The 26,073-nt window shown below is 38.4% G+C and overlaps 1 long non-coding RNA gene across 3 annotated transcripts in view; it reads right to left on the bottom strand.

Moving 5' to 3' along the window:
• LOC110207946 (uncharacterized) overlaps nucleotides 1-26,073 on the bottom strand; it is a 66,638-nt gene that overhangs the window by 23,836 nt on the left and 16,729 nt on the right. The gene's annotated exons all lie outside the window — the stretch shown is intronic.

Below are 26,073 nucleotides of genomic sequence, written 5' to 3'. Positions count from 1 at the left end.
GTAAATTAAAGATGCCCATTATTGCTTCTATTAGTTAATAATGTACTAGAAATGTTAGCTATAGGAGAGGATTCTGGGAAGATGGCAGAGTAAATTAAAAAAAAATCCAAGCTCTCAAGATTTCTACCCCCAAAAGAGATGAAATAGCTCCTCAGGGTGAATATAGAGTGCTAAAAATAAAGAAGAGTAGGGCTAGAGCAAGGGTCATCCTGGGACAATCAGAGAAGATCTGAACAAAAATACCAGGACTAGCTTTTGTCTCTGTGAAGAGTGAACACCTCCAGGCTAGGTCCTAAATCTGTTTAAATAACTAAGGGAAAGCCCTGGGGTTAGCTAAATTTGAAGACTGCCTCAGCCCCAGCCACAGGAAGTTTTCCCCCCAGGACAGTGAGAGGAGTTGGGCTTCTGAGTCAGAGAAGATGGAGGGAACCATACCAGACCCAGCCATGCTGTGGAGACTTGGCAGGGGCAAGAAGGAATATAATACTTAGGCTCATTTTATTAAGCCTTAATCACTGAATGGGCCCGGCCTCAGTCTAACTGAGTCCTGTTAAAGACCTCAGCTTGAAAAGTCCAAGGTCTCCCACTGCAACCTGGAACATATCCAGTTGTCCTGATTCATAACTGGCCCCTGGACCCAGATGACGCTGGAAGTGAAAGTGAGGCTAGTGACTTTGCAAGCCCTCCCTCATTTAAATCCAATTCATGTGATTTACACATGAACAATGATACCATAAAGCAAATTAAGAGAGCATGGTATAGTTTATCTGTCAGATTTATGGATAAGGGAAGAATTGAGGACCCAAGAAGATATAGAGAACACAACAAAATGTAAAATAGCTAATTTTTATTATATAAAATTAAAAATGTTTCATACAAACAAAACCAATGCAGCCAAAATTATAAGAAAAGCAGAAAACTGGGATTTTTTTAAACAAATATCTCTGATAAAGGCTTAATTTCTCAAATATTTAGAGAACTGAGTCAAATCTATAAAAATACAAGTCATACTCCAATTCATAAATGGCCAAAGGATATGAACAGGCAGCTTTTAGACAAAGAAATCAAAGCTCTCTGTAGTCATATGAAAAAATGCTCTAAATTGTTATTGATTAGGGAAATGCAAATTAAAACATCTCTGAGGAACCACCTCATACCTATCAGATTGGCTAAAATGACAAAAAAGGAAAATGTTGGATGTTGGAGGCAATATGGGAAAACTGGGACACTAATGCATTGTTGGTGCAGTTGTGAACTGATCCAACCATTCTGGAGAGCAATTTGGAACTATGCTCAAAGAACTATAAATCTGTGTACATCCTTTGTTCCAGCAATACCACTGCTAGGTCTATATTCCAAAGACATCCAAAAAAAGGGAAAAAGAACCTATTTGTACAAAAATATTTATGGCAGCTCTTTTTCTGATGGCTAAGCATTAACAATTGAAGGGATGTCCATCAATTGGGGAATGGCTAAATAAGCTGTGGTATATGATTGTAATGGAATATTATTTTGGTGTAAGAAATAACAAGCAGGATGATTTCAGAAAAACCTGGAAAGACTTGCATGAACTGATGCATAGAGAAGTGAACAGAACCAGGAGAACTGTACACAGTAACATTAGTATATATACAATGATCCAAGACAATTCCAAGGGACTAATGATGAAGCACACTATCTGCCTCCAGAAAAAGAACTGGTATTGTTTCAATACAGACTGAAGTGTGCTATTTTTCACTTTCTTTCAATTTTTTCTTTTATTTGAGTCTTCTTATACCAAATGACTAATATGTAAATGTTTCACACAATTGCATATGTATAACTTATGTCTGATTGCTTATCATCTTGGGGGGGTAGGAAGGGAGGGAGGGATAAATTTGGAGCTCATTAAATAAAAATGTTAAAAAAAAACCTTATTATGTGCCATGCATGCAGAGGTGGGGATATAAATGGAAGCAAAAAGAAAGATAGTCCCTGCCCTTGAGAAGATTACATTCCAATGAGGGAAGACAACACACAAAAGAACCCTGAAAAGTAGGGGACAGGAAAAATATGCATATAGGTGCAAGGCAGAGAAAGAAGTTTGGATATGTTGCTTCTAGGGCGAGAGGTCTGCTGGATCATGGTGGAGAAAGAAATGGAGTAGGACTCAGAGAAGAATGGAGTGAGACTGATTCTGACCCTTTCTATAGATTTCAACAATAGGATGCTATTAAATGCTTTTTGTACATGATGCTCATAGAAGGCAATGCAGTGGTAATGTAAGGGACATTGGACTAGAAGGAAGAAGGCCTGAGCTGTTGCAGGCTAACTCATCTATTTGGCTTTGGGTCAGTCATATTGCCCATGGGCACCTTCAGTCTCTTCATCAGTCAAACATGGATAATGATATCTGCATGACCTATTTCACAAGGATATGGTAAAGATGCAATGAGATATAATACAGGCTATTTGAAGCATGTAAAGTACAATTTAAATATAAGTGATTATTATTGTTGCTGAATCTTTTGGTTCCCTTGTTGTCTGCCCTTCCTCTCTATATAACCAGGTTGTCTTGGGTGTTTTGCTGGGGCATTTAAACAAAGCCTTTATTTTACTTTTCATTTCGGTTTATTTATTTTTTGCAACATTTATAAGCCATGTTGAAGGAAACCTCTGAGTTCTGTAGCCTCTGCCCCAGCCAGGGAAGGAGGCTTAGGGAATTCTAATCTGAGCCATCTGCTGACAGGTTGGGTGACCTTGGCCAAGTCACTTAACCTTGGCACACTGATGTTCTCATTTGTAACAAAGCAGTGGGAATGAGACCTGGATTACCTCGCCAGGGTGTCTTGAGGAATAACTAATTAATGATTGTAAAGCACTTTGCAAAAAGAAAGTGCTGTACAAAATGCTTAATATTAATAATAAAATGCACTTGCTGCAAGCCTTCAGGCATATATACAGAAATAATGACAGCAATTAAAATAACATGCTAACAAAACTCATTAACCCCCAAACCTCCTCCTGACTTCTCTTCATTATTTTAGCCTCAGTGCTTTCTTAAAACTCTTCAGATGGGTTCATGGGGAAGGAGACTAATGTGATATCTCATTCATCCTCCCCATCTCCTGAAAGAGTATCACCTAACTTCCCAGGACCTCCGCATCCTTCAAGACCCAGCTCACATCCTAGATCTTCCATAAAGCCTCCCTTGATCACTGCTATCCACAATGAGCTTTGCCTTCGTAAATTCCTGTATCTATACCACCCACTTAGCAGGTATTACTTAATTATAGAATCATAGCATGTTTGATATTCAAGGGAACTTAGAAAAGAAATAATACAATCTCTTCCTTTTATACAAATGAGGAAATTATGGCTGAGAGAGGTTAAATGATTCACCCAAAGTAGTAACAGAATTACTTATGGTTGAGTTGGGACTTGAAACCTATGGCTATCCCTTAGCTTTCGTACACCTAAAGGGAAAATGCCTATTGGGCCATGGGACAGAGGAAGGATAGAGGACTAGGGCACAGGGACAGCAGGACCCCCAACCTTTGTTTTGTTAATTTATCATCTATTCATATATATATATATATATATATATATATATATGTATATGTATATATATATATATTATATATAATATATAATATATATATAATATATATGTATATATATTATATATAATATATATATTATATATAATATATATTATATATAATATATATTATATATAATATATATATATAATATATATAATGTATATAATATATCATAAAAGCATATAGTATAGACAAATATATATGTGTATATATGTGTATACACACATATACACATGGATAGTAATAATGCATGTATATATACACATGTAAATATACACATGTGTGTATATGTGTATACATGTATGTATGTATGCACGTTTCCTGTTTCCACAGTCAGAAGTAAATTCTGTTAGGATAGATTCTGTGTCTCTTTCATCTTTCCTGTATCCATGATGCCTAGCATAGGCAAAGGGGCCTAGTAAGATTCAAAACTGTTTCTTGATTGATTCTAACAATATACCTTAGGGAACTAGAATACATGCTTATTCTTTTTCATGCTCCCCTTATCTATTTCAATATACTGAATGTAGAGGCAATGTATAGAGGTAGATTCCAGAGATGAGTTAATGGAATTTTAGCTATCCAGCAAAAAGACTTCTTGGGGCATGAGGGGCTAGGTAGAGAGAAGATATGGGGTCTTTTTATATGGCAAATGATATTGATATGACCTCATAACCTGTCATTCTAAAACTGGGAGGGAATAGCAACAGGGGAGCCCAACAAATCAACACTAGGCATTGAAAGAGAAGGGGAAAAGAGTAAATTGCTCCTGTTGCCCCTTGAAGGAGTTCAAGAACAGTCAGGAACTGATGTAGGTGATAATTAATAAAATATTCTGGTAGGAATGAAAGACAATAAGAAAATCACTATAAGCTGAAGTGGAAAAATCTCTTGGAAACAAGCTAGAAGCCATTTATATCCTCACTAAAATTTTGTTTTTCATTCTTTCCTCTAACAAACAGATGGTTGTTTCCAAAAGGCTTATCTCTTTTTTTTCTTGTTCTACCCCTCTTTCTCAATCTCTGATTCCTTGTGCTTTTTGTTTGCTTTCACTCTGTAAAGGCAGCCCCAAACCATGGGACCCCGACAACATTCATAGGAGTAAGCCAGAGGCTAACAGATAATAGGAGTGCCTCACATATTGTAGGTGCTTGATACAGTCTTCTGTTTGTTTGTTTGTTTGCTTGCTTGCTTTTAGCATTGGAGCTCACATGTTACCAGGGGAACCTGGTCCCTTTGGTCCTTTATTTTTATGGGTCAAAGACTTCAACCTGAACTGAAAATACTTCTCATACCCTTTAACCTTCATAACACCTTATTTTTGCTGCTACTATAAGGATGTTTCTACTGCTGTCATAGATCCCATCTTTACAGAATCTCCTTTCCTCAAACCAAAGTCCTAACAAGTCTAGAAAAGTTTTATTTACAAGGGAACAGTAAGTTTTAGAAGTCTTTGGTTGGGAGAAGAAATCACATTACTAAAAAGTGATCTGACAAATGAAATAACTAGCTAGCACTGGACTTTTCAATTTTAGAATCAATCTATGTAGTATTACTTGATGTTTAGACATGTGGTCAAAATATGTCTCTCAGGACAGAGAACCTTGATCATAAAGATTCAGATAGCAAAAACACTCCTGGAGAGTTTTTTTCCCCTCTAGAATGTTTATCTCAGTCCTTTGCAAAGCATGGTCTCCCAATTTTGGGTGTTTCTACCTTTACTCATTGGTGGGTTTCCAATGAGTGCTATAGTGTCAGCAATATTAATACTCAACTAGACTCTGGTTCTTCCTACACCCCAGTAAGTGACCAATACCACATAATAAAACCAGACATCACACATACTTTGTTTTTTTAAAAAAATAATTAAATTAATTTATTTTTAGTTTTCAACATTCACTTCCACAAGATTTTGATTTCCAAATTTCCTCCCTATCTCTCCCTTCCCACCATTCCAAGACAGTATGCATTCTGATTACCCCTTCCTCCAATCTAATCTCCCTTCTATCTCTCCCCACCCCCCACCCCTTACCCCTTCCCCTTTTATTTTCCTGTATGGCAAGATAAATTTCTATACCCCATTGCCTGTATATCTTATTTTTCAGTTGCATGTAAAAACAATTTTTAACATTAATTTTTAAAGATTCCCAAGATCTCTCCCTTCCTCTCTGCCCACCTACCCTCATTGAGAAGGCAAACAAATTGATATAGGTCAAACATCTGTAGTCATACAAAACACTTCTGTAACAGTGATTTTGTGAAAGACTATATTTCCCTCTATCCTATCTTGCCACCCATTTATTCTGTTCTCTCCTTTGACCCTGTCCCTCCTCAAAAGTGTTTGCTTCTGTGTACCCCCTCCCCCAGTTTGCCCTCCCTTTTATCATCCCTCCCTCTTAATCCCATTCCACCCTACTTTCCTGTAGGGTAAGATAGATTTCCATACCTAATTGAGTGTGTTTCTTATTCCCTCCTTAAGCCAAATCCAATGAGAATAAGGTTTACTCATTCCCTCTTGTATCCCCCCTCTTCCCTTCAAATGTAAAAGCTTTTTCTTGCCTCTTTTACGTGAGATACTTTATCTCATTCTGCCTCTACCTTTCTTCTTCTCCCAGTACATTCCTCTCTCACTCCTTAATTTTACTTTTTAGATATCATCCCTTCATATTCAGCTCACCCTGTGACCTATCGCTCTCTCTCACACACATATATACACATGTATATACATACATACATATATATGTGTGTACACATACATACATACATATATATGTGTGTACACACACACACACGCACACACACGCACACACACACACACACACACACACATATATATATACATACATACATACATACATACATACATACATATATATATTCCCTCCAACTACCCTAATACTGAGAAAGGTCTCAAGAGTTACAAATATTGTCTTTCCATGTAGAAATGTAAATAGTTCAGCTTTAATAAATCCCTTATAATTTCTCTTTCCTGTTTACCCTTTCATGCTTCTCTTGAGTCTTGTACTTAAAACTCAAATTTTCTATTCATCTCTTATCTTTTAATCAAGAATGCTTGAAAGTCCTCTGGGTAAGTGATTCTTGGTTTTAATCCCAACTTCTTTGACCTCGGGAATATCATATTCCAAGCTCTCTGACCCCTTAGTGTAGAAGCCGCTAAATCTTCTGTAATGCTGATTGTGTTTCCACAATGCTTGAATTGTTTCTTTCTGTCTGCTTGCAATATTATCTCCTTTAACTGGGAACTCTGGAATTTGGCTATAATATTCTTAAGAGGCTTCCTTTTGGGATCTCTTTCAGGAGGTAGTTGGTGGATTCCCTCAATTTCTATTTTACCTTCTGGTTGTAGAATATCTGGGCAGTTTTCCTTGATAATTTCTTTAAAGATGAAGTCTAGGATTTTTTTTGATCATGGCTTTCAGGTAGTCCAATAATTTTTAAATTAAAGCTGTTTTTTTCCAATGAGATATTTCATGTTGTCTTCATTTTTTTAATTCTTTTCATTTTGTTTTATTATTTTTTGGTTTCCTTATACAATAATTAGCTTCCATTTTTTCCATTCTATTTTTTAAGGAACGATTTTCTTCAATGAGCTTTTGGACCTCCTTTTCCATTTGGCCAATTCTGCTTTTTAAGGCATTCTTCTCCTAATTGGCTTTTTGGACCTCTTTTGCCATTTGGATTAGTCTATTTTTTAAGGTGTTATTTTCTTCAGCATTTTTTTTTTTTGGCAAGTATTCAGTATCTCCTTTGGCAAGCTGTTGACTTGTTTTTCATTATTTTCTTGCATCATTCTCATTTCTCTTCCCAGTTTTTCCTCTACTTCTCTTACTTGATTTTCAAAATCCTTTTTGAGCTCTTCCATGGCCTAAGACCAGTTCATATTTTTCTTGGAGGCTTTGGATGTACGAGCTTTGACTTTGTTGTCTTCTTCTGGTTGTATGTTTTGATCTTCTTTGTTACCGAGGTAAGATTCTATAGTCTGAGTATTTTTCTGCTGTTTGCTTGTTTTTTTGTTTTTCCCAGCCAATTATGTGACTTTTAAACTCTTCATTAAGGTAGGGCTCTGTTTCCAGTGTGGAGGGTATACTGTCTCAAGCTTTAGGTGTTTTGTGCAGCTGTTTTCAGAGATACTTCTAGGTACCTGTAAGTTTTCAATTCTAAGGTGGTATGATCAAAAGAGAGGTGTTTATTTCTTTCCTGGCCTGTGGTCTGATCTATGAGCAACCATGACACTCTTTTCTGCCTTGGAACTGTCAGGAGGATTCCTACTCCACTGCTGCCACAAACTCTGCCATGCCAGAGCTCCTCCTTGCCCCAGGATTGCTACCAAGGACTGTCACCCAGATCCAAGCACAGGCAAAGCAAGAGAATCCTGCCTCAATGCCAGAAAAGAGATCCTTGCAATCCTGCTCTGATCAGCCACTTGATTCCCCTACTATCTGTGGGCCAAGAGCTCCAGAACCAATGGCTGTCACAGCTGACAGACCTTTCCTACTGACCTTCTAAGTTATATTTGGTGTTTGTGGGTTGAGAAGTCTGGAAACTGCCACAGGTGCCAGTGATTCCATCCCCTGAGGCCAGCTCTGGGTTGTGGGGGCCCAGTGTGTGCTGGCACACTGTTCACTTGACTGTGCTCCTATCTCAGACTGGTGTAACAGACCTTTCCTGTCAACCTTCCAGGTTGTCTTGGGCTGGAAATTTTTTTCACTCCTGTACTTTGTGTATTCTGCTGCTCTAGAATTTGTTTAGAGTCATTTTTACAGGTGTTTGGAGGGGTTTTGGGGAGAGCTCAAGTAAGTCTCTGCTTTTCTTCCACTATCTTGGCTCTGCCAACCACCCTCCCCTGCCCATCACACATATAACATCAGATGCCCATCATGAATTTCACCCTAAAGCTCACTGAGAAATTGCATTTATGCATGTCTCTATCTCTGTTTCTCTTCCTGGGAGAAATTTTTCTGCCTTTATGTCTCCTCCCTACTCCTTTTCACTCCTTTATACCATGCTTATATTGTCTCTCACAATCTCTTTCATATGGCCCCTTTCCTCGGTATTTACATATCAATTCTTCCATGAATCTCTTTATCCTTTTTTCGGTAACTATGTGTCCCCCTTTCTCATTTTCATATTTGATCCTTTCAGTATGTCTCTCTGTCAAAAACATGTCTGACTATTGTCCAAAATGAAGGAGGTGATAATTGTACTGACCTATGCCTTGGTTAGAGTGCAGCTGGAATGCTGTGTTCATTTTTGGATACCACATAACAGGAAGGACAGTGATAATCTCAGTGTATCCAGAGATCAACCATAGTGGTAAGATGAGTGGGCATCCTGCCTTAAGAGGATCACTGAAAGGAATCAGTGAAGATTTAGCCTGAAGAAATAAAGACTTAGCAGGAATGTGACAGTTGTCTTCAAATACATATTTTTTTTTTTAATTTTTAGGCAAGTTGAGGTTAAGTCACTTGCCCAGGTCCCACAGCTAGTAAGTGTCAAGTGTTTGGTCTTAGGCCTGATTTGAACTCAGGTCCTCCTGACTCCACAGCCAATGCTTTATCCACTGCACCACCTAGCTGCCCCTGTCTTCAAATATTTGAAAGGTTCTGATGTGAAAGATGTGTTAGATTCATTCTGCTTGTCAAGAGATCATGGATGGAAGTTACAGAGAGGCATATGTTTGGGCAAAAGTAAGAGAAACTACTTTCAATCAATTAAAATATTCCAAGAGTGGATAAATTGCTTTTGGTGTTCATGTGGGCTACCTCCCTAAAGGTCTTGGGGTTCTCTTTATCAGGAATGATGTAGAAGGCATTATTGATCAGGGATTGTTTGTACTAGAGGACCCCCAGGGTCCCTTTCAACTCTGAGATTCCATGAAAAAAAAAAGATTCAACTCCAATACTTAAATGGATACATGTCCTCATTGATTTGGGTGACAGCAGGATTTTAATATTCCTTTCAACAATGCTTATTGCAGCCCATCTGTGCTTGCCCATCCTGCATGGCTTTTGTCTACACTCTTTCTTAAGTTCCCCATAGGCCGGATCAGGCACACAATACCTACCTTCTGATGTGCTGAGAAACATCTTCACTTTCTCCTGGCATCATAAAGATATCAGCAGAACACTCAGGCTTCTTTAGAAAGAAGCTTTTGCCTGGCTTCAAAGACAATCATTTTCACATTGAAAGTTAGTGTGACAACATTACATGTTATGAAAAATTATTTTAATTGATGTTATTTATTAAACATCCATTTCTGATTACATGAAGCCTCTTGTAAATTAAAACGGATTTTTCAATTAAAAAAAAAACAAAACAAAACAAGCAGCATGTTACTACAGAAGTTTATGTTCCTCTCCAAGGACCTGATGTACAACTTTTTATAGAGAAGACCACAAATACCACAATTAGTTTGCTGTAAGTGATGTATATTTGCCTGTGTACTGTAAAACACTTTCTAAAGTATACAGAAATCAATTAAATAGGACAATGTAGTAACCGATCATAGTGCATTTTCTTTAAGCAATTTGCAGGAGGAGAGTTGGAGGAGGGAAGTTAGAGAATTGTAGAAGAATAACCAGATGACCTCAAGGAAATAGCCAGTCATTTAATCATTGCTAAGCGCCTACTATGTCCCAGGTGCTGTGCTAAGTGCTAGGGATACAAAGAAAGGCAAAAATAGCTCCAGATCTTAGGAATCCACATTCTAGTGGGGAGACATCCTATAAACCTCTACATATAATCAAGCTGTGCTATAGAGGATAAATTAGAGATGACGAACGAGGGAAGGCACTAGAAGTAAAAGGTATCTGGAACAGCTTCCTGTAGAAGGTGGAATTTTAGCTGAGACTTGAATAAAGGTGGGGAAGCCAGGAGGTAGAGATGACAAGGGAGAGAATTCCAGACATAGGGGACCACTGGTAAAAGTGCACAGAGTCAGGAGATGTTTTGTGCATGGAAAAGCAAGGAGGCCAGTGTTACTGGATTGCAAAGTACAAGGAGGGCCAGTGGGATGAGTGCAAGAAGACTGAAAGGGTAGGTGGGGAGGGGGCATGTTATATAGGGCTTGGAACACCAAGGTGATAGGGAGTCATCAAGTTTATTGTGTAAGGGAGTGATATGGTCAGAACTACATTTAAGATGATTTTGATAGCTGGGTGGAAGATGTACTGCAGTAGAAGACAAACCAGAGACTTTTACAATAATCTAGGCCTGAGGTAATGAAGGCCTGCACCATGGTAGTGGTGGTAGTGGTGGTGGTAGTGTCAAAGGAGAGAAGTAGGCATATTCTAGTGATATTATGAAGGTTAAAATTGGCAGGACTTGGAAAAGGATTGGCTATGAGAAATGAGAGAATGAGGAGCTTAGAATAACATCTTGGTTGCAAGCCTGGTTGAGTGAGAAGATGATGATACTCTCAATAGTAATAAAGAACTTAGAAAAAGGGGATGGTTGTGGGCAATAGATAGTGAGTGTAGTTTTGGAGATATTGAATTTCAGATGTCTATGGAACATCCAATTTGAGATGAGCAACAAGTAGGTTGTGATGGTAGACTAGAGATTAACAGAGAGGTTAGGGCTGGAGAAGTAAATTTGAGAATCATAAGAATAGAGATGATAATTGAATTCCTTGGAGCTGATGAGATCACCAAGCAAAATAGGATGGAGGGAGAAGAGAAGGAGGCCCAGGACAGAACATAAGGCGACACTTGTAGTTAGTAGGCACAAACCAGATCTAGGATTTAGTATTATCAGATACCCTAGTGGTCATATAATAATTTAATAGATAAGGAAACTGAGGCCCACTGAGATGAAGTGACTTGTTTGAGGTCATGTATGTCATAGGTAGCACAGCAAAAATAAAAAATTCAGTAATAATATCTTCTCTACTATACCATACTGTTTATGGGAGAAATGGTTTCCTTCTCTCCTGCTGTAGGTTATAATAACATGAGTATCTTTATCAACATGCTCTTAATGTATCACTGCGTCATAGAATTTCATGTACTGAAACAGTATAGAGCCTATATGTAAGAGGAATGAAGACAAAATCAGTAGGACTTGGCAACGGATTGCATATGGGGGATAGAAAGAGAGTTAGTAATAAAGGGACCATCCAAGGTTGTGAGTATGGATAGAACAGTACAATTAGCAACACCCACAGGAAAATTTAGGGGATGAATGGATTTAGTAGGAAAGATGACTTTATGTCAATTTGAGATGCCTATGTAACATCTAGCTGGAGACACCCATTATTTGTATATATTTTTTGTCCCATACTAGATTGTAAGTTTCATGATAGCATCTGATATAACACTTTCCACATGGTAGGTGTTTAATGAATATTTTTGGATTAATTAATTTTATAAATGAAGTAATACAGAATGGGCTGGAGAAGGAAATGGCAAACACTCCAGTATTTTTGCCAAGAGAGCCCAAGATGGGGTCACAGAGTTGGGCATGGCTGAAACAACTAAACAACAGACATAAAGCTTAAGAGAGTTTAAATGATTTTCCCAAGGCTCATAAGATCATAAGATTTGGAAATAAAAAAGATCAGACAGGTCTTTTTGTCCAATCCTCTTATTTCACATAGCTAGTTTAAAGGCAAAGGTAAGGACTCTAACCCAGATCTCTTAATTCCCAGTCCACTGCTTTTTTGATACGCTACATTGATTGACTATAAATAGGCCAAAGTCTTAGGACAAGCTAACCACAAATTAATTTCTCCTTGGAGTCTTTCTATATAGAAAAAAAATATTTCACACATAGCAGGTGCTCAATATTTGTTGAATGAATGAATGAAGTTGGGATTTGAGTGTTACTTCCTTTTGCTGTTTAGATCTGCATATGGAAAGTGGAGACAAAGGTATTTGTGAATGTGGGGCTGAAATATATGGGAGGCCCAGAGATGGCTTCTGACTAAAATCCTAATTTTATAGCTGCAGCAAAAAGTGTTAAGTATATTCTCTTGGGATGGGAGGATAGATTTCCCTTGGGGCCCCAGACACAGGTGAAGTACCCCTTGATTTAAAAAAAACAAAAATAAAAACAAGCAGCCAATGGTTATTGTTAGAAGATGGAGGGGAAACTTATTCTTGGTGCCACCACATTCCTTTTTGATCCAGTGTCATAAAACATACTCCCACAGAAACTTTGTTATCAAAAATTCTTAGCCTACCAGACAAGTCCACATGACACTATGTATAAAGCAGCTACTACATTATGATTTAAATAGGTTTCTGCAGATTGGCCTGTGAATCTTCCCTCCCTTTGTGACATTTTTCTATTGGGAAAACATTTTCTGAATTGCAATCAACTGACTTATGAACAACTTTGGGACACTAAGTTGTAGGGTGCTTATATTCCCATCACAAAAATATTCCTCATGTTTCAAAAGGCCAAAACATACACAGAGATCTTTTTGAATAGTAACTTCCTTTCACACATTCAGACTGTAACTTTTATACTTTTACAGGTATATTTTCAGTAACACCTGTATTTTAGGAAACCAGGATTACTTGTCTATAGCACCTTGCAAATTAGTAAGCACTTGATGAATGCTCATTGATTGAATGAGTTCAAAGTAACTTCTTAGGAGGGAAGGCAGGAATAAAGAAAAGCCCTGCACAGAATCCTTCCCTCATTGTTGAGAAGGACCATCAAGTTGGCCCTCTGATGTTGAGATAAAGGACTATCTTTTTGAATGCTAGCAAAATAAAATTCATTATAGCTCCCTTCTAGTCTCAGATGGCTTGCCACCCAAATCTCAAGTGACTCTTTTGATAGAATTGGATGCTCATCTATTTAGTCCAAAAGTGGCCAAATTTCTTGTTAGATTGAATTACTAAATTATAACGAATATTCTTGAACAGGAAATGGCTCAATTAGTGACTGGGTAGGTACAACCCTCTGTCTTCAGGCAGGTGGACTTAATTTCATTAGATAAATATTTCTTAAGCACCCACTATGCTATGCTGGACGCACTCACAGACTATGACAAAAACATATATTACTATAATATTCAATAATATATATATTGTATTGGTACCAGGGAGTGGTATATAAGGTTAATAGGCAGGAGGAGGTCATTATGGGCTGTGACAGAAATAAGAAGTGACATTTCATTTGGGTTTGAAAGGCTAAATAGAAATTCAACAGGTAAAGAAGGAGAAGGAGGACCATCCAAGTATAGGAGGAAAGACTAAGGAATGTTTGATGGAACAGAGAATAATCTAGTTTGGCTAGGGAATGGTATCTATGACAGAAATTTACATGAGATAAAGAGAAAGATAGGGTATCACCTGATTTTGGGGGGCCTTGAATGCCAAGTAAAGAAACTAAAACTTTATTTCCTAGGTAGTAGGGAACCAATAAGAATTTTTTAGCAGAGCAGTAACATGGACAAATCTACGAATAAGTACCTTTAGTCTGACAAGAGAATGAAGGGTATTTTGAGAAGAGGAGGAATAAAGCTATGAAGTTCTATCTAAAAACATTTCAACAATTCATGTGGGTTGGTAATAAGGGTCTGTTTTGGAGTAGTGGCAGTGGGAATAGAGTGGCGGAGGTGGAGTAGGATGTAAAAAAGATATTAGAGGTAGAATTGACAGGACTTGCCAATTGATTGGACATGAAAGGGAAAAGAGAGGGAAGAGTCAATTTTAACTCCATGTTTTTGACTCTAGGAGACTATGAGTGAATAATGGAGTCATTGATTAAAATAGCAAAGTCAAAAGAATAAATAAGTTTGGTAAGAATCTTCAACAACTCTGTTTGAAAGTGTCAAATTCAAGGTGCCAATGGAACCTCCAGGTAGAGATGTCATATTTCTCTATGTGATAAAAAAAAATGTCCTGGTAGTTCCATTATCTATCAACAAATGGAGTAAATTAATGTATCCGTTATGATGTCAGTGCCATTGAAAGGTCCTTTCTCTGATTAGCTCCTTTTGGCTTGCAAAGGTGCTTGAAATTCTTCCCATTCAAGTCCTTCTTTTAGGTTAATGTATTATTTTTTATTATTATCTATTATCCCTTAGGTTAATGTATTATACAGACATACATTGGAGATGTTGTGGGTTTGGTTCCAGACCACCACAATAAAGCAAATATCACAAAAAAGAGAGGCATATGAATTCTTTTTTTGGTTTCCTAGTCCATATAAAAGTTATGTTTGCACTATGCTGTAGACTTTTAAGTGTGCAATAGCATTAAATCTAAAAGGTACATACCTTAATTTAAAAATACATCATTGCTAAAAAATGTTAGCCATCATCTGAGTCTTAAGTGAGTAGTATTTTTTTGTTGTTGTTGGTAGAAGGTCTTGTTTCAATGTTGATGGTTGCTAACTGATCAGTATGGTGGTTGCTGAAGGCTGGGGAGGCTGTGGCAATTTCTTAAAAAAAAGATAGCAATGAAATTTTCCCCATCAATTGATTCTTCTTTTACTTGAATACTTAGAGGTCATTGTAGAGTTATTAATTGGCCTAATTTCAATATTATTTTGTGTCTCAGGGAATAGGGAGGCCCAAAGAGAGATAGTGAGATGGGAACCGCCTGTTGGTGGTGCAGAATAAACACAACATTTATCAGTTAAGTTGCCACCTTATACGGGTTCAGTTTATGTAGCCCCAAAACAATTACAATAGTAACATCAAAGACCACTGATCACAGGTCACCATAACAAATATAATATTAATGAAAAGGTTTAAAATATTGTGGAAATTACTAAAATGTAACACAGAGACACAATGTGAACACATGCTGTTGGAAAAATGGACTAATAGAATTGTTCAATACAGGATTCCCACAAACCTTTATTTTGTAAAAAATGCAATATCTGTGAAGCACAGTAAAGCAAAGCGCAATATAATGAGGTATGCTGTATAAGGTCTCTATTAAAATATACAGATATTTTCTAGAAAGGGTAAAATAAGGGCACATTTGTAGCTATTGATGCATCAGAACTTATTAATTTATTTGTATTGGCTGACTGTCACCTGGCAGAGAGGAGGAATCTGAAAGGAAGCTAAAATTTGATGGAGTTTTGTCCAGGGCATGACAGAAGGGGACTCGGGGACCACCATTAGTGGTTGATGCCAAAGAAAGGAGACAGAAAGTTTCCACAGAAGAGAACAGATCTAATGGCAGAGCCAGGTTTTGCAGTACTCCCAGTTTTGTCTCAGGCCAATGATTCTGCCCTATGTGGAAAGCCATTGCCTCTATTTCCTCAGGAAATGCAACTATAGAGAGGCTGTCTTTTCCTTTTTTCCCTATTGCTTCTTTCCTTTCTTGTAATCCTAAGGAGCTCGCCTGGCCATCTGTGTGCTGCATTTCTATCCAGATGTACTCATCAGACATTATAAGTTCTGTCATAGGAAGAATGCAAGGACCCCTGGAATATATCAAAGGGAAGCCAAATACCAGAGCACTGAAGCAAAAATGCTTTTTCTGACCCTGGGAGCCATGACAGAAATGGAAGGGGAGGACTTTGTGTGAGTGTACTCCTGCCATGGGCTAGTGCTGGCAGGTGAGGATGATTTGGTCTAGGAACCTGGGGTGGGGAGAAGAATGTTGATTGGGAGGGGTGAAGACGGGAGATAGGATGCATTTGTAATTTAAAATTACAACCCCACAAATGCAAAACAGGAAGGGAACAGCATTTTAAAGAGGTGGGCAGATAGCATCAGCTCATTAGTGGTTCCATTACAGCCTACATTGGTTTGCTTTCTTTCCTAGCGCGCGCGCACACACACACACACACACACACACACACACACACACGAAGTGATATATGTGCATTGGCTATGGAGGAAGTAAATTAAATAAACATAGCTCAAGTTATTTTAGGGAAGTCTGAGCACTAACTCTCAGTCTTGAACACAGTGGGGAGGATTATGAAAAGTTTCATCTTTTGAAATTAGCCACTACTCTTCAAATGCAGTCAGGTATCTTTTCAAAAAGCAAAGGATTGCTAGATGGGAGGAGGGGAGAACAGGAGGGCTAAAATGAAGAGGAAGTGAAGTCTTCCCTGGTAGGCGTGGAAAGTAGAAAAGTCTACACCTGACATGCAGAAGGAAACTGCTGACACTGCATGGCTGTCAAAGGGCTGAGAACTCTGTTTCCATTTGGAAATGATTAAGGTCTTATTGCTCCCATCTCTGATATGAAAGAGTTGAAATGCATCAAGCCAATAATACTAAGGTTGAATGACAACTCTATGCACGTGTTTAGCTAAGTTCATCGGGAAAGAGAGGAGAGTGCAGAATCCCCTGGAAAGCTGCTCCATGAGCATTGGCTCCCTTGATTGGATTTGATAGCTTTTAATGGGAAACTGAGCTGAACTGGCAATGAGATTCAGAGAATAGCATCAAACTTAGCTTTAGTTTAAAAGATCCTCCAAAATTAATCTTGTTCGGCCTATGCAGTTGCTTAAGTAGAAGTTATTGTTCCTGGGGCAATGTCCAAACAAGGAGTGCTCCTGTGATGGAAACAAACTAGAGTATTTGGAGTCAGCTTCCTATGTGAAGGAGTTAGATGCCATGTGATTTAAGGAGGGCTAGGCAAAGAATTGCTCTCTCCCAAATATTTGACCTACTAGTCCTGAGAGTCTTAAAATTCTACCATTAGAACTTAATTTTAATTATTTGGGTTAATGGGCCAGGGAAGAGTTTCCTGAATAATGTTGTTCAGCCTTCATAATTGAAGAGGACCAATGGCATCATGATATTGGGGTAAAGGTACAGTGTATTTGACTGTGGCTGATCAGTCCAATACAATCCGGGAAGGCTCCACCACAGGTTGGAAACAAATAGTATATTTGAACATTTGGGCTAGAGATGTCTTTCGATTTGTGCACCCTTTTTGCTACTGCAATTCTGCTTTGCTCATAGAGCACAGTGCCTTCTTTGATGTGGACACTCCACCCTACCAGTGTCTCTCATGACTCATAATCAATACTGAAGTTCTTTAGAAAGACCTTGAATGTATACTTGTATTGCTTCTTCTGACCTCCATGTGAGGGCTTGCCTTGTTCAAGTTCTCCATAAAGTAGTCTTTCAGGAAAACATGCATTTGGTGTTTAAATATGGCCAGCTCATTGGAGCTGCATTCTTTGCAGTAGAGTTTGAATGCTTGGCAGTTCAGCTTAAGAGAGGACCTCAGTGTCTGGTAACTTACCTTGTCAAGAGATCTTCAGAATCTTCCTAAGACAATTCAAATGGAAGCAATTTAATTTTCTGGTGCTGACAGAATGTCCATATTTCACAGGCATGCAACAATGAAGTCAACACAATGGTTTTACAAACCTTCAGTTTGGTATGCAGCCTAATACCTCTTTTCTCCCACACTTTCTTTCAGAGCCTCCCAAATGCTGAGCTCACTCTAGCAATATATGCACCAACCTCATAATCTATGTGGACATCCCTGGAAAGTATACTGCCAAGGTATGTGAGCTTATCCACAGCATTCAAAATTTGTCCATTTGCTGCAACCAATTATTCTATGTATGGATGGTGTGATGCTGGCTGATAGAAAATCCCTGCTTTCTTAGTGTTCATTATCAGGCCAAAATTAGCATAAGCAGAAGATAATCTATCCATACTGTGCTACATCTCAGCCTCAGAGGCTACACTGAGTGCACAGTCATGTGAGAAGAAAAAGTTCTGCACCAGCTCTCCTTCCACTTTAGTCTGGGCTTGTAGCCATTTCAAGTTAAATTACAATCAGTGCTTTAGTGGACCGTGATATATTTTTATTCCTGTTGAAAGTGTCTGAGAGAAGGTGTGTCTGTGGATTTCTGTTATATGCGTATGTTTATGTGTATGTGTATGTGTATGTGTATGTGTATGTGTACGTGTATGTGTATGTGTATGTGTATGTGTGTGACAGGAATAGTTGGAAAGCAGAAATGGAGATAATTATTTCACAAGGCAAACAATCAGCAGATAAGCTTAGGTTATGAATAAGTTTGATATTCTTCTCAGCTGGAGGCTACCTGAGAACCAGTTCAAATGGAAGAAAGTTTGGGAGATAGGTAAAAGAGATAAAAAGCCAGGAGGAAGGATGAAAGGATCCTATATCATAAGTTGGTGAGACCTCAAAGTGGTTCCAAGTGGTCCCAAGTGGCAAATGAGGCCATTTGCCTTGATTAATCAGGGAAAGCATTCCTAAAATAAAGGAAGCAAGAAAACAAACTTTTTTTTCCTGTCTTTAACAGTTTTATCAGGGTCTTGTCATAGTGGACACACATAGGGTGAGAGAAGGAAAACTATTTCTGGTTTCTAGCTTGAATCCCCTAGTTGTCCTCCTGACACCTCATCTGCAATGTATCCTATGCTGCTGGAACACTTGTCCCAAACCAGATCTAGGCTACTGATGTAAAAAAAAAAATTATTTTCCTGAGCACTCTTCAACAAATTTCATTCAATATAATTTCCTATGGAATGGAGAAGGGTAAAGGCCCCCGAAGCAGGCAGAGCGTACATGTGGTGTTCATTCTACAGAGAACAAAGATGGTCCAGGAGGAATAGTGACAGCCATGCCATTTGCATTTCATATGTAAATTCAAGATACATATTGATTCACATGTATAATTTAGTAACCACAAAAAAGAGAGCTGAGTAAACACGTACATCTACCGCAAGCTAAACACTGTGCTTGCCTTAGTGTTTGTAAATGGCACTGCGTTTTAGCGAATCTCATGATGCAAATGTGCACAAACCTGAAACTGTTGCTAATTTAAATAACACCTTTCCCTGGGAAAACCAAGTCCAATGTGGCTGCTTGTATGTTTCTTAAGTTCTAGAAATGAAGCTTATGAAGCCTCATGATAGCCTGTCTTTGCAAACTGCTATTCCCCTTCAGGTAAGTGTACTGCTCTCCTTCCTAAAGCCCAGACCTAGTTCTGTCATTCAGTTGGGGGACTTGCAATCAATCATCAAGCATTTATTAAGTGCCTACTGTGTACTAGATACTGTGCTAGATTCTGGAATGGTCTCCCATTGTCCAACCTCCATGCCCCAACATTTGAAGCTTCCCATACTTTGTCTTCACTCGAATTAGCCAAATTTATCTGCCTTTCTTCCTTAAAATAAACCTTATATCCTCTCACATGTGATATTCCTATTACTGTCTGTGTTTTTGCTCTTTAAGTCACCCTGTTTCCTCTCTCTCTCTCTCTCTCTCTCTCTCTCTCTCTCTCTCTCTCTCTCTCTCCTCTCTCTCTCTCTCTCTCTCTCTCTCTCTCTCTCTCTCTGTTATTATTTTCATTAAAGAAAAAAAATCTATTGTTGAGGCAAAAAAGTTTTAAAATGTATCTTAGAAAACTATAACATGAAATTTGAAAGACCTTTCAACAAGGATCCCCTTTGTGGATGCATCCTACCAAATATTCTTGGGCAAAGGCCCTGATAATTGCACCATGGTGCTATCCAGTATTTAATCAATAGATTCAGCATATTTAAGTCTTTCAGTGATCCACTAGATAGGGGAGCTTCCTGGATTTTATATATATATAAATACATATATTTGATATATATTATATATAAATATACATTTATATAATATATATTTCCATAACATAGTAGAATGGGAAAATGATTATACATAGAATTGCAAATATATTACGTACAACTTTATATTCCTTTTAAATATATAATTAAGTTATCATGCAATTTTCATGTTTTCCCTTTCCACCCCCCCTATATAATAGAAATGATACAAATGATGGAATCTCAGAGTTGGAGGGAACTTCAGAGCTCAGAAACATAGATGATATTATGGATAGAGTGCTGAACCTGGAGTGAGAAATATCTGGGTTCAAATACAAGCTTAGACACTTACCAGCAGGGTGTTCCTGGACAAATCACTTAGCCTCTGCCTCAGTTTCCTCATCTGTAAAATGAGGATACTAGTAGCTTATATGTCCCAAGGTTGTGAGGATAAGATAAAATATTTGTAAAACATTTAGAAAAGCCTGTCTTCATCAGTATTACTTCAGTTGACTCTGGGCTGAATTTTCTTGAATTCTGCACAAAGGGTGCCCAAACCAAAGAAGCTTTTCTGGATTCTCTGTTATTCTGGAGCTGATTGTCTGGATCAGCGGTTCTGGAAGTGAGGGTCTCTAAAGTGCTATATTTATTATTATTATTTTGATACTTACTATCTAAGTGACCTTGAGTCTTTTAACCTGTCTGGGCCTCTATTCCCTTCTCTACAAAATCAGGGGATGAGTCTAGATGAACTCTAGGGTACTTTCCAATTTTGTATCTGTGATCCTATGTGATCTAGTCCAATGTATCTCTGAGCTTCTGCAACATTACCAATTAGCATCCTCTTGAACATCTCCAGTGAAATCTACCTCCAGGTAGCTCATTCCACTTCTATCTGATTGATAGAAAGTTTAACCTTACATTGCACTGACATCTTCATCTCCCCAACTTGCTCCTATTGTCCATTTTCTAGGCTCAAGATTTGCCTCTCTCCAATCTATCCTCCACTTAGCTACCAAGGTGATTTTTCTAAAGTATAGGTTTGACCATGTCACTCTCAAGCCCTTTAGTATTCTTACGCTGTAGTATTCTCCACATATTTCACATTGTAGCAATCTGGCTGATTTGTAGTCCCTAGAAAATTCCAGCTCCCATCTCTGTATTTTTATACTGTCTCCCATACCTAGAAAGCTAATATTCTCCCTTCTCAGATTGACTTCTATTTTCATTATGTGTGTGTGTGTTCTATCTATGTGTATGTGTATGTGTTCTATCTATCTTTGTATATTGTGTGTGTATGTGTTGCTATGTTATGTCTGGTAGATTTTAAATATACTAGATATGTACTATCTTAGTTATTTATATGTTGGGGCAGCTTCTCCTGAATTCCAATAGCACCTTAATAGCTGTTAGGTATTAAGTAAATACTGATTATGAGTGGAGGAAATAGAATGGATCATTATTATTATTATTTAATTTACTGCATCTTTATGGAAAAGGTAGGGTGAGAAGAGATTATATCAGTAAATATTGTATCCTGCCCTATATTGGGTTGAAAGATGAAGTATTTGAAAAGAAAGTCCTGGCTCTGCAAGAGTTAATGAATATCCATTTCCTGACAACTGAATCAGAGAGCAGCCTGCAGCCTCTCAGTCTTTTTGCCCCCACTACTGTCTACTTTAATTCAAAGAGAAGTCTCCTTTATAATTAGCATCATTTGCATACCTCAATTAATGAGCTAAAGTCCTTAAAAACAGTTGGTTCTCTTAAGTAGGTTAAACCAGTCCATGAAATACTTTATACTCTTAGTTTACTTAGAAAAGCCTGTCTTCATCAGTATTACTTCAGTTGACTCTGGGCTGAATTTTCTTAAATTCCAAATGAAGGGAGCCCAAACTAAAGAAGCATTTCTGGATTCTCTGTTATTCTGAAGCTGATTGTCTGGATCAGTGGTTCAGCAAGTGAGGGTCTCTAAGACCTTTTCGGGTGGGGGGGATCCAAGGTAAAAAATGTTTTCATAATAATAGCAAGATATTATAATTTCTATGATAAATTTCAGTAGATATAACCCACATAAGCAAAAGCACTTTGGGGAGGGGGTCTTTAATTTTAAGAGTCAGAGAGGGGTCCTGAGATAAAAAAAATTTGAGATTTGTCAGTTTAGATTTTGACTCATCCATAATTCTTGCCCTTTACTTTCATCATTTCTCAACAACCTATTGCCAAAGACTTCTTGAAGTCAGAGAAGGTTTCATTTTTTCCCCCCTTTGTACCCTCAGCTCCTGGCACAGTCCTGTGCAGGTAGCCACATAATAAATGTTTATTGGTTGTTGTTTTCTAAAGTGTTTAGCCCCAGATGGTGGAGAAAAGGCAGTGACTTGCCTGAGCTCTCCCCAAAACTTCTCTGATCACTTTTAAATAATGCCATAAAACAGCAGAATCCACAAAAAGAAGGGATGAAATTATTTTCCAGCCAAAGACAACTTAGAAGGTCAGCAGAAAAAGTCTGTTGCACCTGGGTGGATCAGAATCCAGTGCAGGCCACACCAGCACAGACCTAGTCCCAGCAAACCAGGAACAGGCCTTGGGAGCTGCTGAATCAGCAATGGTAAGCAATGCTTTCAGGGCTCTCAGCCCACAGATGGTAAGGGAGTGTGTGTGTGTCAAACAACTGGTCAGAAGGAAATTATAGGGGTCTCTTTGCTAGCACTGACGCAGGACTCTGTTGCATTGCCCATACTGGGATCTGAGCTTAGTAAAAGAGACACAAAGAATATGAAGAAAATAACACCTTAAAAAACAGAGTAGGCCAAATGGTAAAAGAGGTAAAAAAAAAAAGAGGTAAAAAAGCCAATAAGGAGAAGAATGCCTTAGAAAGCAGAATTGGGGGCAGCTAGGTGGAACAGTGGATAGAGCATTGGCCCTGGATTCAGGAGGACCTGAGTTCAAATCTGGCCTCAGACACATAGCACTTACTAGCTGTGTGACCCTGGGCAAGTGACTTAACCCCATTGCCTAGTCAAAAAAAAAATCAATAAAAAGCAGAATTTGCCAAATGGAAAAGAAGGTCGAAAAGCTCACTGAAGAAAATAATTCCTTAAAAATTAGAATTGAACAAATGGAAGCTAATGACCTTATGAGAAATGAAGAAATAGTAAAACAAAATCAAAAAAAAAAAGAAAAAAAATAGAAGACATTGTGAAACATCTCACTGGAAAAATAACTGACCTGGAAAATAGATCCAGGAGAGATAATTTAAAAATTATTGGACTACCTGAAAGCCATGATCAAAAAAAGAGCCTAGACATCATCTTTCAAGAAATTATCAAGGAAAACTGCTCTGATATTCTAGAACCAGAGGGTAAAATAGAAGTCAAAAGAATCCACCAATCACCTCATGAAAGAAATCCCAACATGAAAACTCCCAGAAATATTATAGCCAAATTCCAGAGATTGAAGGTCAAGGAGAAAATATTGCAAGCAGCCAGAAAGAAACAATTCAATGTTCATGGAGCCACTGTCAGGATAGCACAAGATTTAGCAGCTTCTACAATAAAGTATCAGAAGGCCTGTAATATGATATTCTGGAAGGCAAAGGAGTTAAGATTACAACCAAGAGTCACCTACCCAACAAAATGTAACATAATCCTTCAGGGGAAAAATGGATATTCAATGAAACAGAGGACTTTCTAGCATTCTTGTTGAAAAGACCAAAGCTAAATAAAAAATTTGGCTTTCAAATATAAACTTAAGAGAAGCATAGAAAGGTAAACAGGAAAGGGAAATGACAAGGAACTTAATAAGGTTAAACTGTTTGCATTCTTACATGAGAAGATGATACTTGTAACTCATAAGAACTTTCTCATTCTGAAGTAGGTTAGAAGGAGTATATATAGACAGAGGGCATAAGTACGAGTTGAATGTAAAGGGATGATATAAAAAATTAAATTGAGGGGTGACAGAAGAATGTGCTTGGAGAAAGGGAAAGGGAAAGGTAGAATGTGGTAAATTAGCTCACATAAAAGAGGCAAGAAAAAACTTTTATAGTGGAGAGGGAGGGGAAGGGTGAGGGAGGTGAGGAGGAATGAGTGAACCCTACTCTCATCAAAACTGGCTTAAAGAGGGAATAACATACACACTCAGCTGGTTATAAAAATCTATCTTGCCCTACAGGAAAGTCAGAGGGAAAAGGGATAAGAGAAGTGTGTGTGGGGGGAGGTGATAGAAGGGAGGGTAAATTGGGGAAAGGGGTAGTCAGAAGCAAAACACTTTTAAGTAGGGGCAGAGTGAAAGGAGAGAAAGAATAGAATAAACCAGATTGGATGGGGGAGTAGGATGGAGGGAAATAGCAAAAGTAATTATGGGGGGGATGGAGCCAAGATGGCAGCATGAATGCAGTGACTTGCTTGAGTTCTCCCCCAAACCCCTCCAAATACCTGTAAAAAATGGCTCTAAACAAATTCTAAAGCAGCAGAACCCACAAAAAGACAGAGTAAAACAAATTTCCAGCCCAAGACAGCCTGGATGGTCGGTCGGATAGGCATATTGCGCCATGCAGTAAGAGGAGCGCAGTTCGGCATAGGAGCGCAGTTCGGCACGGGCATGCAGGCAGCAGCAAAACTGGAGCAGGCCTCAGAAGAATGAATCCCAGGCAGCTGTGGTGGTTTCCAGACTCCTCATTCCACACATGCCAAAGACAACTTAGAAGGTCAGTAGGACAAGTCTGGTTTTTTTGGTGAGAGAAGAGCTAGGTCAGAGCCAGTTCCAGCTCCAGAGCACAGAGCTGAGGCTGTGGCTGTGTCCTGAGCTTCTGGCCCACAGACTGTGGAGAAATCAAGTGGCTGATCAGAGGGGGACTGCAGGGTTCTCGTTGCTAGTGCTGAGGCAGGAATCTCTTGCTTTGCCCATGCTTGCATCTGGGTCACAGTTCTGGGTGGCAGTCCTGGGGGGAGGAGGAGCGCTGGCACGGTGGAGCATGTAGTGGCGGTGGAGAGGAAACCCACATCACAGTTTCAAGAGAAAAAAGACTGCTTGTGGCCGGTCACTCAAAGACCAGAGCACAGGCCAGGAAAAGAGTAAACACCTTGACCCTTATCATACCACCTTGGAAGAACTGAAAATTTACAGGTCCCTACAAGTATCTCTGAAAACAGCTATACAAACCCCCAAAGCTTGGGACATTACATTCTCCACATTGGAAGGAGACTTTTACCTTAACAAAGAGTTTAAAACTCACATAGTTGTCTGGGATCACGAGCAAACCTTGAAAAAAGAGTCAGACTATATTATCTTATGTTGATGAAAAAGAAGATCAAAACATACAACCAGAAGAAGACAAAAAAGTCAAAGCTCTCACATCCAAAGCCTCCCAGGAAAATATGAATCTGTTCCAGGCCTTGGAAGAGCTCAAAAGGGATTTTGAGAAGCAAGTAAGAGAAGTAGAGGAAAAACTGGGAAGAGAAATGAAAGTGATGCAAGAAAATCATGAAAAACAACTCAACAGCTTGCTAAAGGAGACCTAAAAAAATACTGAAGAAAATAATACCTTAAAAAATAGCCTAACCCAAATGGCACAAAAGTTCCAAAAAACCAATGAGGAGAAGACTGCCCTAAAAAGCAAAATTGGCCAAATGAAAAAGGAAGTCCAAAAGCTTACTGAAGAAAATACTTAAAAATTAGAATAGAGCAATTGGAAGATAGTGACTTTATGAGAAATCAACACAGTAGAACAAATCCAAAAGAATGAAAAATTAGAAAACAATGTGAAATATCTCATTGGAAAAACAACTGACCTGGAAAATAGATCCAGGAGAGAGAATTTAAAAATTATTGGACTATCTGAAAGCCATGATCAAAAAAAGAGCCTAGACATCATCTTTCAAGAAATTATCAAGGAAAACTGCCCTGATATTTTAGAACCAGAGGGCAAAATAGAAATTGAAAGAATCCGCTGATCCTCCCCTGAAAGAGCTCCAA

Source organism: Phascolarctos cinereus, unplaced genomic scaffold (assembly GCF_003287225.1).
Source record: "Phascolarctos cinereus isolate Bilbo 61053 unplaced genomic scaffold, phaCin_HiC Scaffold_4;HRSCAF=312, whole genome shotgun sequence".
NCBI classification, from domain to species: domain Eukaryota; kingdom Metazoa; phylum Chordata; class Mammalia; order Diprotodontia; family Phascolarctidae; genus Phascolarctos; species Phascolarctos cinereus.
This window is presented reverse-complemented; position numbering and strand designations above follow the sequence as displayed.